Source organism: Hyla sarda, unplaced genomic scaffold (assembly GCF_029499605.1).
Source record: "Hyla sarda isolate aHylSar1 unplaced genomic scaffold, aHylSar1.hap1 scaffold_1453, whole genome shotgun sequence".
NCBI lineage: Eukaryota > Metazoa > Chordata > Amphibia > Anura > Hylidae > Hyla > Hyla sarda.
Genome location: NW_026608083.1, coordinates 77,615 through 90,062, shown reverse-complemented (window position 1 = coordinate 90,062; position 12,448 = coordinate 77,615). Strand labels below are relative to the sequence as shown.

General features: G+C 45.4%; 4 non-coding genes across 4 annotated transcripts; all 4 read left to right on the top strand.

Annotated features, from left to right (window-relative positions):
- The first annotated feature begins 585 nt into the window (after positions 1-585).
- On the top strand, positions 586-776 carry LOC130308023 (U2 spliceosomal RNA). The gene has a single exon (XR_008857098.1). It is a non-coding gene; the product is annotated as a U2 spliceosomal RNA (small nuclear RNA).
- Positions 777-2,868: 2,092 nt separating this feature from the next.
- Positions 2,869-3,059, top strand: LOC130308022 (U2 spliceosomal RNA). Its single transcript, XR_008857097.1, has one exon. It is a non-coding gene; the product is annotated as a U2 spliceosomal RNA (small nuclear RNA).
- Positions 3,060-5,145: 2,086 nt separating this feature from the next.
- LOC130308021 (U2 spliceosomal RNA) lies at positions 5,146-5,336 on the top strand. Its single transcript, XR_008857096.1, has one exon. It is a non-coding gene; the product is annotated as a U2 spliceosomal RNA (small nuclear RNA).
- A 2,094-nt stretch (positions 5,337-7,430) lies between these two features.
- Positions 7,431-7,621, top strand: LOC130308019 (U2 spliceosomal RNA). Its single transcript, XR_008857094.1, has one exon. It is a non-coding gene; the product is annotated as a U2 spliceosomal RNA (small nuclear RNA).
- Positions 7,622-12,448: the final 4,827 nt, after the last annotated feature.

Genomic DNA, 12,448 nt, shown 5'->3' with positions numbered 1-12,448 from the left:
AGTGTAAACAACAACAACCCAGCTTTGTATGTAACCATAGGGATTTGTGATGTCACCTAGAACCTTCACAGCAGCGACAGCTTTATGAGGAGCATCAGCACTGCTCTGCCTGAGCAGAACCATCACCGCCATAGGTTGTCAAATAACCCGGATTTAACCCACACAGGTAAGTCCAATGGGGTGCAGGCATGTCCTCTATGCTTACAGCTTCCCGTGGGTGTTGGTTTGATACCGTTTGGGGACAGCCAAGGAGGCATCTGCAGGCAACAAAGGTAGGTGTGTGCTTGTGTGTGTGTTTCCTATGCAGATCCTAAGCCCAGTGTCACATGCAAGTAGGAGGAGTAAGAAGGGTTCCTGGCAAATCCAGGTTATGGATTGCATTTAAAAAGGCCCCGTGGGAGTGCAATGGGCCCCTGTCTTGCTGCTTAGCAATAATGGTATGGGTTTAGGTTCTGCTGTGTGTACTGGTGGTTGACTGCCCCCCAGCCCAGAGTGTGCATGGAAAATTGTCTGGCAGCCTCCCTGACAGCAAGCAGTGATAGTGCCCATGAAGGGCACCTTGTTGGGCCCGCCCCTTTCACGGTTATCGCTTCTCGGCCTTTTGGCTAAGATCAAGTGTAGTATCTGTTCTTATCAGTTTAATATCTGATACGTCCCCTATCTGGGGACCATATATTAAATGGATTTTTGAGAACGGGGGCCGATTTCGAAGCTTGCTTCCGTCGCCCTATGCATTGACCCGATATGGCAGTATCTTCGGGTACAGTGCACCACCCCCTTACAGGGTTAAAAAGAAAGATTCCTACTTTCATTGCTACCTGCTTGCTGGCTAGCCAGCTAGCCAGCCCTGTGGGCCTTGCTGCTGCTGCAGCCAAAAAACAAAAGGTGGTGCTGCTGCTGCTTCTGCTGCTTCTGCTTCTGCTTGTGTCTGGCCGCTGTTGGAGCGTCCAGGCACAGGACTTCTGCTGCTGCTGACTAAATGGCCTCCTTAATTGGATCATTTGAGTAGCCAGCACACCTGTGCAGGTAGGGCATGACATGATAGGCAGCTGCCTTGATAGCGGGTGGGTGCTGAATGTTCCTAATTGACAAAATAAGATTAATGCTTATGAAGAAATATAAAATCTCATCCCTTCCCCAATATCGCGCCACACCCCTACCCCTTAATTCCCTGGTTGAACTTGATGGACATATGTCTTTTTTCGACCGTACTAACTATGTAACTATGTAACATAACATGGGGGGGGGGGGGGGGGTCTCCTGGCTGTTCACACAGGTGTGTCATTGCTGTACATTGACCATGCATTGCTTCTGTGGTATTGCAAAGGCAAAGACAAATGCTTCCAGCCATCCATTGCACTAATGGATTGGTCATCAGCTGGCTGTCTATGTCCCGCATCAATATAGACCAAAGTACAGAGGGTTAGGCTATGCTATTGTGCACCTACCTGATGCATCAGAAGGTGCGAGGCCCTTGCTAAATTCTGTGCACAGACTTTGAGATCTATACTTTAGACTGTATCTAAACCTGCTCCAACATGGACTGACATTCTGGCCTACTTTCAGCCGATGCGACTTGTCTGTCGCTGAACAGTCGCTTTTTATGTATTCAGCACCTATGTATAATGTTGTAAAAATGCTCTAGAAGCTAAAGTCGCAGAAATGTCACACATATTTGGCCTGCAACTTTCTGTGCGACAAATTCAGACAGGAAAAATCAGTATAAATCCTTAGAAAATTATCCCCCAGTGTCTCCATCTGCTGGCGGTATTGAATAAGCATTGCTGCACTGATGGGGTATGCATTAGACGAAAAAAAAGAAGAAAAAGAAGAATAATACGCCCAGAAAAGAGGCGAAAAGGAGAAAAACGTAAAAAAACGTGAAAAAAAAGTAAGAGGAAGAGAAGGGAAAAAAAGGTGGAAATGGGTTTAAAAGTGATTTTGGCGGAGAAATATATATATATATATATATATATATATATATATATATATATACGCGCACACACACACATATATATAAACGTATTCTCCGTTGAGATATTGCAGCCGCTGCTGTGTCCAGGCCCAGGAGCCTTAGCACTGTGCTGTGATGTCACTCAATACCACTGACATCACTAGGTGTAAACAACATCTCTCCTTTGCTGTGTATGTGACTATGGAGCTGTTTGGTGATGTCGTCTATTACGGCCTTCATAGAAGCAACAGGAGATTGTTGCATCCATCTAGAACCCTCAGAACTACAGTGCTATGATGTCACTCACTTCCACAGGCCTTGCAGAGTGTAAACAACAACAACCCAGCTTTGTTGTGTATGTAACCATAGGGATTTGTGATGTCACCTAGAACCTTCACAGCAGCGACAGCTTTATGAGGAGCATCAGCACTGCTCTGCCTGAGCAGAACCATCACCGCCATAGGTTGTCAAATAACCCGGATTTAACCCACACAGGTAAGTCCAATGGGGTGCAGGCATGTCCTCTATGCTTACAGCTTCCCGTGGGTGTTGGTTTGATACCGTTTGGGGACAGCCAAGGAGGCATCTGCAGGCAACAAAGGTAGGTGTGTGCTTGTGTGTGTGTTTCCTATGCAGATCCTAAGCCCAGTGTCACATGCAAGTAGGAGGAGTAAGAAGGGTTCCTGGCAAATCCGGGTTATGGATTGCATTTAAAAAGGCCCCGTGGGAGTGCAATGGGCCCCTGTCTTGCTGCTTAGCAATAATGGTATGGGTTTAGGTTCTGCTGTGTGTACTGGTGGTTGACTGCCCCCCAGCCCAGAGTGTGCATGGAAAATTGTCTGGCAGCCTCCCTGACAGCAAGCAGTGATAGTGCCCATGAAGGGCACCTTGTTGGGCCCGCCCCTTTCACGGTTATCGCTTCTCGGCCTTTTGGCTAAGATCAAGTGTAGTATCTGTTCTTATCAGTTTAATATCTGATACGTCCCCTATCTGGGGACCATATATTAAATGGATTTTTGAGAACGGGGGCCGATTTCGAAGCTTGCTTCCGTCGCCCTATGCATTGACCCGATATGGCAGTATCTTCGGGTACAGTGCACCACCCCCTTACAGGGTTAAAAAGAAAGATTCCTACTTTCATTGCTACCTGCTTGCTGGCTAGCCAGCTAGCCAGCCCTGTGGGCCTTGCTGCTGCTGCAGCCAAAAAACAAAAGGTGGTGCTGCTGCTGCTTCTGCTGCTTCTGCTTCTGCTTGTGTCTGGCCGCTGTTGGAGCGTCCAGGCACAGGACTTCTGCTGCTGCTGACTAAATGGCCTCCTTAATTGGATCATTTGAGTAGCCAGCACACCTGTGCAGGTAGGGCATGACATGATAGGCAGCTGCCTTGATAGCGGGTGGGTGCTGAATGTTCCTAATTGACAAAATAAGATTAATGCTTATGAAGAAATATAAAATCTCATCCCTTCCCCAATATCGCGCCACACCCCTACCCCTTAATTCCCTGGTTGAACTTGATGGACATATGTCTTTTTTCGACCGTACTAACTATGTAACTATGTAACATAACATGGGGGGGGGGGGGGGTCTCCTGGCTGTTCACACAGGTGTGTCATTGCTGTACATTGACCATGCATTGCTTCTGTGGTATTGCAAAGGCAAAGACAAATGCTTCCAGCCATCCATTGCACTAATGGATTGGTCATCAGCTGGCTGTCTATGTCCCGCATCAATATAGACCAAAGTACAGAGGGTTAGGCTATGCTATTGTGCACCTACCTGATGCATCAGAAGGTGCGAGGCCCTTGCTAAATTCTGTGCACAGACTTTGAGATCTATACTTTAGACTGTATCTAAACCTGCTCCAACATGGACTGACATTCTGGCCTACTTTCAGCCGATGCGACTTGTCTGTCGCTGAACAGTCGCTTTTTATGTATTCAGCACCTATGTATAATGTTGTAAAAATGCTCTAGAAGCTAAAGTCGCAGAAATGTCACACATATTTGGCCTGCAACTTTCTGTGCGACAAATTCAGACAGGAAAAATCAGTATAAATCCTTAGAAAATTATCCCCCAGTGTCTCCATCTGCTGGCGGTATTGAATAAGCATTGCTGCACTGATGGGGTATGCATTAGACGAAAAAAAAGAAGAAAAAGAAGAATAATACGCCCAGAAAAGAGGCGAAAAGGAGAAAAACGTAAAAAAACGTGAAAAAAAAGTAAGAGGAAGAGAAGGGAAAAAAAGGTGGAAATGGGTTTAAAAGTGATTTCGGCGGAGAAATATATATATATATATATATATATATATATATATATATACGCGCACACACACACATATATATAAACGTATTCTCCGTTGAGATATTGCAGCCGCTGCTGTGTCCAGGCCCAGGAGCCTTAGCACTGTGCTGTGATGTCACTCAATACCACTGACATCACTAGGTGTAAACAACATCTCTCCTTTGCTGTGTATGTGACTATGGAGCTGTTTGGTGATGTCGTCTATTATGGCCTTCATAGAAGCAACAGGAGATTGTTGCATCCATCTAGAACCCTCAGAACTACAGTGCTATGATGTCACTCACTTCCACAGGCCTTGCAGAGTGTAAACAACAACAACCCAGCTTTGTTGTGTATGTAACCATAGGGATTTGTGATGTCACCTAGAACCTTCACAGCAGCGACAGCTTTATGAGGAGCATCAGCACTGCTCTGCCTGAGCAGAACCATCACCGCCATAGGTTGTCAAATAACCCGGATTTAACCCACACAGGTAAGTCCAATGGGGTGCAGGCATGTCCTCTATGCTTACAGCTTCCCGTGGGTGTTGGTTTGATACCGTTTGGGGACAGCCAAGGAGGCATCTGCAGGCAACAAAGGTAGGTGTGTGCTTGTGTGTGTGTTTCCTATGCAGATCCTAAGCCCAGTGTCACATGCAAGTAGGAGGAGTAAGAAGGGTTCCTGGCAAATCCGGGTTATGGATTGCATTTAAAAAGGCCCCGTGGGAGTGCAATGGGCCCCTGTCTTGCTGCTTAGCAATAATGGTATGGGTTTAGGTTCTGCTGTGTGTACTGGTGGTTGACTGCCCCCCAGCCCAGAGTGTGCATGGAAAATTGTCTGGCAGCCTCCCTGACAGCAAGCAGTGATAGTGCCCATGAAGGGCACCTTGTTGGGCCCGCCCCTTTCACGGTTATCGCTTCTCGGCCTTTTGGCTAAGATCAAGTGTAGTATCTGTTCTTATCAGTTTAATATCTGATACGTCCCCTATCTGGGGACCATATATTAAATGGATTTTTGAGAACGGGGGCCGATTTCGAAGCTTGCTTCCGTCGCCCTATGCATTGACCCGATATGGCAGTATCTTCGGGTACAGTGCACCACCCCCTTACAGGGTTAAAAAGAAAGATTCCTACTTTCATTGCTACCTGCTTGCTGGCTAGCCAGCTAGCCAGCCCTGTGGGCCTTGCTGCTGCTGCTGCAGCCAAAAAACAAAAGGTGGTGCTGCTGCTGCTTCTGCTGCTTCTGCTTCTGCTTGTGTCTGGCCGCTGTTGGAGCGTCCAGGCACAGGACTTCTGCTGCTGCTGACTAAATGGCCTCCTTAATTGGATCATTTGAGTAGCCAGCACACCTGTGCAGGTAGGGCATGACATGATAGGCAGCTGCCTTGATAGCGGGTGGGTGCTGAATGTTCCTAATTGACAAAATAAGATTAATGCTTATGAAGAAATATAAAATCTCATCCCTTCCCCAATATCGCGCCACACCCCTACCCCTTAATTCCCTGGTTGAACTTGATGGACATATGTCTTTTTTCGACCGTACTAACTATGTAACTATGTAACATAACATGGGGGGGGGGGGGGTCTCCTGGCTGTTCACACAGGTGTGTCATTGCTGTACATTGACCATGCATTGCTTCTGTGGTATTGCAAAGGCAAAGACAAATGCTTCCAGCCATCCATTGCACTAATGGATTGGTCATCAGCTGGCTGTCTATGTCCCGCATCAATATAGACCAAAGTACAGAGGGTTAGGCTATGCTATTGTGCACCTACCTGATGCATCAGAAGGTGCGAGGCCCTTGCTAAATTCTGTGCACAGACTTTGAGATCTATACTTTAGACTGTATCTAAACCTGCTCCAACATGGACTGACATTCTGGCCTACTTTCAGCCGATGCGACTTGTCTGTCGCTGAACAGTCGCTTTTTATGTATTCAGCACCTATGTATAATGTTGTAAAAATGCTCTAGAAGCTAAAGTCGCAGAAATGTCACACATATTTGGCCTGCAACTTTCTGTGCGACAAATTCAGACAGGAAAAATCAGTATAAATCCTTAGAAAATTATCCCCCAGTGTCTCCATCTGCTGGCGGTATTGAATAAGCATTGCTGCACTGATGGGGTATGCATTAGACGAAAAAAAAGAAGAAAAAGAAGAATAATACGCCCAGAAAAGAGGCGAAAAGGAGAAAAACGTAAAAAAACGTGAAAAAAAAGTAAGAGGAAGAGAAGGGAAAAAAAGGTGGAAATGGGTTTAAAAGTGATTTCGGCGGAGAAATATATATATATATATATATATATATATATATATATATATATATACGCGCACACACACACATATATATAAACGTATTCTCCGTTGAGATATTGCAGCCGCTGCTGTGTCCAGGCCCAGGAGCCTTAGCACTGTGCTGTGATGTCACTCAATACCACTGACATCACTAGGTGTAAACAACATCTCTCCTTTGCTGTGTATGTGACTATGGAGCTGTTTGGTGATGTCGTCTATTACGGCCTTCATAGAAGCAACAGGAGATTGTTGCATCCATCTAGAACCCTCAGAACTACAGTGCTATGATGTCACTCACTTCCACAGGCCTTGCAGAGTGTAAACAACAACAACCCAGCTTTGTTGTGTATGTAACCATAGGGATTTGTGATGTCACCTAGAACCTTCACAGCAGCGACAGCTTTATGAGGAGCATCAGCACTGCTCTGCCTGAGCAGAACCATCACCGCCATAGGTTGTCAAATAACCCGGATTTAACCCACACAGGTAAGTCCAATGGGGTGCAGGCATGTCCTCTATGCTTACAGCTTCCCGTGGGTGTTGGTTTGATACCGTTTGGGGACAGCCAAGGAGGCATCTGCAGGCAACAAAGGTAGGTGTGTGCTTGTGTGTGTGTTTCCTATGCAGATCCTAAGCCCAGTGTCACATGCAAGTAGGAGGAGTAAGAAGGGTTCCTGGCAAATCCGGGTTATGGATTGCATTTAAAAAGGCCCCGTGGGAGTGCAATGGGCCCCTGTCTTGCTGCTTAGCAATAATGGTATGGGTTTAGGTTCTGCTGTGTGTACTGGTGGTTGACTGCCCCCCAGCCCAGAGTGTGCATGGAAAATTGTCTGGCAGCCTCCCTGACAGCAAGCAGTGATAGTGCCCATGAAGGGCACCTTGTTGGGCCCGCCCCTTTCACGGTTATCGCTTCTCGGCCTTTTGGCTAAGATCAAGTGTAGTATCTGTTCTTATCAGTTTAATATCTGATACGTCCCCTATCTGGGGACCATATATTAAATGGATTTTTGAGAACGGGGGCCGATTTCGAAGCTTGCTTCCGTCGCCCTATGCATTGACCCGATATGGCAGTATCTTCGGGTACAGTGCACCACCCCCTTACAGGGTTAAAAAGAAAGATTCCTACTTTCATTGCTACCTGCTTGCTGGCTAGCCAGCTAGCCAGCCCTGTGGGCCTTGCTGCTGCTGCAGCCAAAAAACAAAAGGTGGTGCTGCTGCTGCTTCTGCTGCTTCTGCTTCTGCTTGTGTCTGGCCGCTGTTGGAGCATCCAGGCACAGGACTTCTGCTGCTGCTGACTAAATGGCCTCCTTAATTGGATCATTTGAGTAGCCAGCACACCTGTGCAGGTAGGGCATGACATGATAGGCAGCTGCCTTGATAGCGGGTGGGTGCTGAATGTTCCTAATTGACAAAATAAGATTAATGCTTATGAAGAAATATAAAATCTCATCCCTTCCCCAATATCGCGCCACACCCCTACCCCTTAATTCCCTGGTTGAACTTGATGGACATATGTCTTTTTTCGACCGTACTAACTATGTAACTATGTAACATAACATGGGGGGGGGGGGGGGTCTCCTGGCTGTTCACACAGGTGTGTCATTGCTGTACATTGACCATGCATTGCTTCTGTGGTATTGCAAAGGCAAAGACAAATGCTTCCAGCCATCCATTGCACTAATGGATTGGTCATCAGCTGGCTGTCTATGTCCCGCATCAATATAGACCAAAGTAGAGGGGGGCGTGGCCGGAAGCGGAGGAGAGCAGACGCGGATGTAGAGGGCTCTCCCCTCAGCTCTGATATAGCGGCACAAATCGGCAGTTAACCCTCACAAATTCCTCTTTGACTAATCTCATCTGACAGGGCTTGCGGTGCGGAACGGAAAGAGACTACCCCGGCCTTTCTACGCTCGCTGCGACCGGAGTTACTGTGGCCGGAGATCCGGAAGGCGCGAACATAGCGGCGCTGCCGGCGCCATTTTGCCACCCAGGCTGTGAGCTACTCACCGGAGATACGGAGGAGATTTGTGTGAGCTAGGGGAGCGGATGGAGTGGCTGCTGCTCTTGGACGTCCGGCTGCTGGTGTCCCGACCCCCTGGTCGCTGCCCGCGCTCGGCTGCGCTGCTTGGAGTGGAGAGAGGGAGACGGGTGGTGGAGACGCTGACGCCATCTTGCCTGCCTGCTGCTGCGCTCACACATCGTCATTAGCAGCACCCCTCCACCGAGACCGTGAGTAAGGAGGGGAAAGGGGAAAAGTGGGGGACGCAGTGGCATCATTTTGAAAGTGCTCCCCTGGCTTTTGATGAAAACAACCTAAAAGACTGTGAGTACTCTGATGATAGACCACCTGTGGCAGAGTTGGGATATAGCCTTGTGGAGGAAACTGTACTACCTGTCAGCCATATTGTTCTTACCCTGGTACCCAAACTACTAAGCGGGACAGCAGTCTCTGCAAAAGCTACTTACAAGGCTTCAACGCTGGATGAGCTGTACCCTCGGATCTGTGGCTTATGGTTTACAGTAACATTTCATCTCCCTTTTCCATACTAATCAACATATTGTATGCTGCATATTGTGATACTGAAGTGATGATAACTTAAAGAATCTAATACAAGAAAAGTGCTACCTTTTACAGTATATTATTATCAGCTTACCCACGGCTTCCCCTAAAGGGTCCAGTGTCATTAAACAAATTGCCACTGGGGGGTGCTGTTTCCTCGCTTATTCTCAGTCACTGCAGGTGGACTTTGATGTTTCCTCCTCTTCCTTTTACCTGCCTTAATGGCCTGTGAGGCTTCTTTTACTGAGGGACTGTTGTAACATGTCTAGGAGGCGCTCGAAAAAGAAAGATACCAATAAACTCACCGAATACTACTCATTGAGAAACAAATCTGTTCCCATTTGCAACTTCGCTGACGAAGAAAGTGATTTCTCAGACTTACCTTGTAACTATACCACAAGTGACCAAACATCTCTATCTACTCCTTTGGGAGCTAAATCTGTAATTCCAAAAACCAACTCACAACTAAGCTCTATATCGGCAGCTGTTACCCATATGTCCAACCCCTCCATTAAACCGCCTGATATGGCATCCAAACTGGAGGATAAAATGCCTGCTAGCATGGAATCTACAATGAGAAACTTATTCCAAGAATTCAGAGACTCTTTACAGAAAGATGTACTGTCATCCATAAGCGTACTTTCTAAAGAAGTGGCACAAATAGGTGAACGCACAGCAAACTTGGAGGACAAACTGGAAAAATTCACAGATGCTCACAATGCACTAGTGGACTCTCAAAATGAGACGATAGACGACATTGTTTCCATTCAATTAAAATTAGCGGACCTGGAAGACAGATCCAGGAGGAATAATATCCGCTTCAGAGGAATACCTGAGTCAGTGCAAAACTCAGAACTGCGTGATTTTCTCACAGATTACTTTAGCGTGCTTACTCCACAAGCTGATCAAAGAGACATGATAGTGGACCGAGTACACCGTCTGCCTAAACCAACACATCTCTCTCGAGACATACCTAGAGATGTCCTTGCCAGAATCCATTTTTTTCACTATAAAGAAGAGGTATTGAGAGCAGCCAAGAAACCTCCTAATTTACCGGACAGATTCCTGAACATCACCCTATTTGCCGACCTATCTGCTGCAACATTGAAAAGGAGGAAAGCTTTCTCCACTTCCACCGCTGTCTTGAGAGAGGAGGGAGTTCCCTACAGATGGGGTTTTCCAGTGAAATTATTGGTTCCCAGAAATGGAGCTACACTCTCCTTTTCCACACCTAGAGAGGCCCTACACATGGTGGGCAAATGGTTCCCTGACAGAATTAAACCCTCCATGCTGACGGATCCACCTAAATCCAGGCCAACACCTATCCATCAGGAATGGTCAAGAGTACAACGGAAGTCTCCTGAGTCTTCTCACGGACGAGACAGACACTCCCACTCAAGATCTCGCTCCCCTACCTGAGGAGTAACAGACAAGCTCATGGAGACTTTGTAGAACTGTTCACCGTCAAACCCTCATGACGATCTCCACTGCAGAACTATGTCAAAGACTATTCTTTGGTTGAGGTATCTGGTTGTTTATAGGGTTAACGTTACCAGTTATTGACATCAGGGCGGAATGTCTGATAGATAAAATTGATGCGTATTCTAACGTTGAAATTGTATCTCCATGCAATACATTTTTTCTCCCACGCCATCCTCTTGGCCGTGTTATACCATGAGGTACTGGCTGGTTCTTACAGAACCAAAAGTTTAAAGTTTACGTTCGCGCAAGTTCTTGTTCATTATTCTACTAAAGGTCTAGGTTTATTATGGAGCTCCATTTACAGACACAGGTATATGGGATGTATCTGGTTTGCTTATATGTTTCATTTCAAAAGGGGTATAACTGAGAGTCTTACAACAGGTCTTAATTATGGTGTTTAATATCACTACATTCAATGTGAGGGGGCTTAATAGTCCCTTTAAAAGGAGCTTATTCTGGAGGGAGTGTAAAAGAGTGGGATGCGATATTATTTGTGCCCAAGAAACCCACCTACTAACAACTGACACCTTTAGACTTAAGCATAGAAACTTTCCCAATATATTCTTCACTCCTAACGTTAATAAGAAAAAAGGTGTATTGATAGCGGTGAAAAATTCAGTAGCCTTTAAGATGGTGGATGTTGTATATGATGCCTATAGCAGATATATTATATTAAATTGCGATATTAATAACCGTAAATACACTATAGCCTCTATATATGCTCCGAATAAAAAACAAGGCACTTTCTTGAATCACGTTCTTAACAGAATTGCCCAAAATAAATATGGAGCGCTAATACTGACGGGTGATTTTAATAAAGTGCTATCCCCACGAATAGATAAAAATCCCCCTAACATTTCGGATAGAAATACGGACGTCTCCAATATTTTATTTAAAGCTGACCTCTTTGACTCTTGGAGAACTCTCAATGCTGAGGAGAGAGACTACACATTCTTCTCCCATACTCATCGTGTATACTCACGTATAGATATGATAGTAGTGGATAAATGGCTTCTCCAGCAGTCAAAAACTTCCTCAATAGGAATTATCAGCTGGTCAGACCATGCACCAGTTACAACTAGTATATTTGAAGAATATAATACCCCCCCAGTTTTTCAGTGGAGAATTAACAATTCCCTACTTTCCGATGCTCACACCAGCGCCACCATAGATCAAAAAATACAAGAATACTTCCAATTAAATTCCGTGACAGACACTAATGTTTTTACCCATTGGTGTGCTCATAAGGCGGTGCTAAGAGGGGAATGTATTAAATTGGCGTCCCACCAAAAAAAGTTACGATCCCAAAAAATACAATCCCTTATATCTCAAATTAAAATTTTGGAAAATGATCATAAAAGAACTCCCACAAATAATTTGTTAACGGAATTAAAAAAATTACGATTCCAATTGTATCAAGCCCTACATTACAAGTTTGACTTTTTTCTTAAAAAGACAAATACTCAATTTTACGGACACGGAAATAAAGCAGGCAAGATGCTGGCCAATAAATTTAGGTCTATAACGAACAAATCAAAAATTCCACATATCCTTAATAGTAAAGGAGAAAAAATATTAAATCCCAAATTAATTGCAAATGTTATGGCAGAGTACTATGAAAGATTGTACAATCTAAAATCGGACCCTGACATTATTCAACCCCAAATCTCATTGATTGATCGCTTTTTATCGAATCTAAACCTCCCCTATATAAATTCAGATGATTCTGAGGCTCTCATTAGCCCCATCACTGAGATTGAGCTGAACTCGGTCATATCCTCTCTAAAGTTGAATAAATCCCCAGGACCTGATGGGTTCACAGGGGAATACTATAAGAAATATCAAAGTACTCTTGGTAAATATCTCCTCCCCTTATTCAAT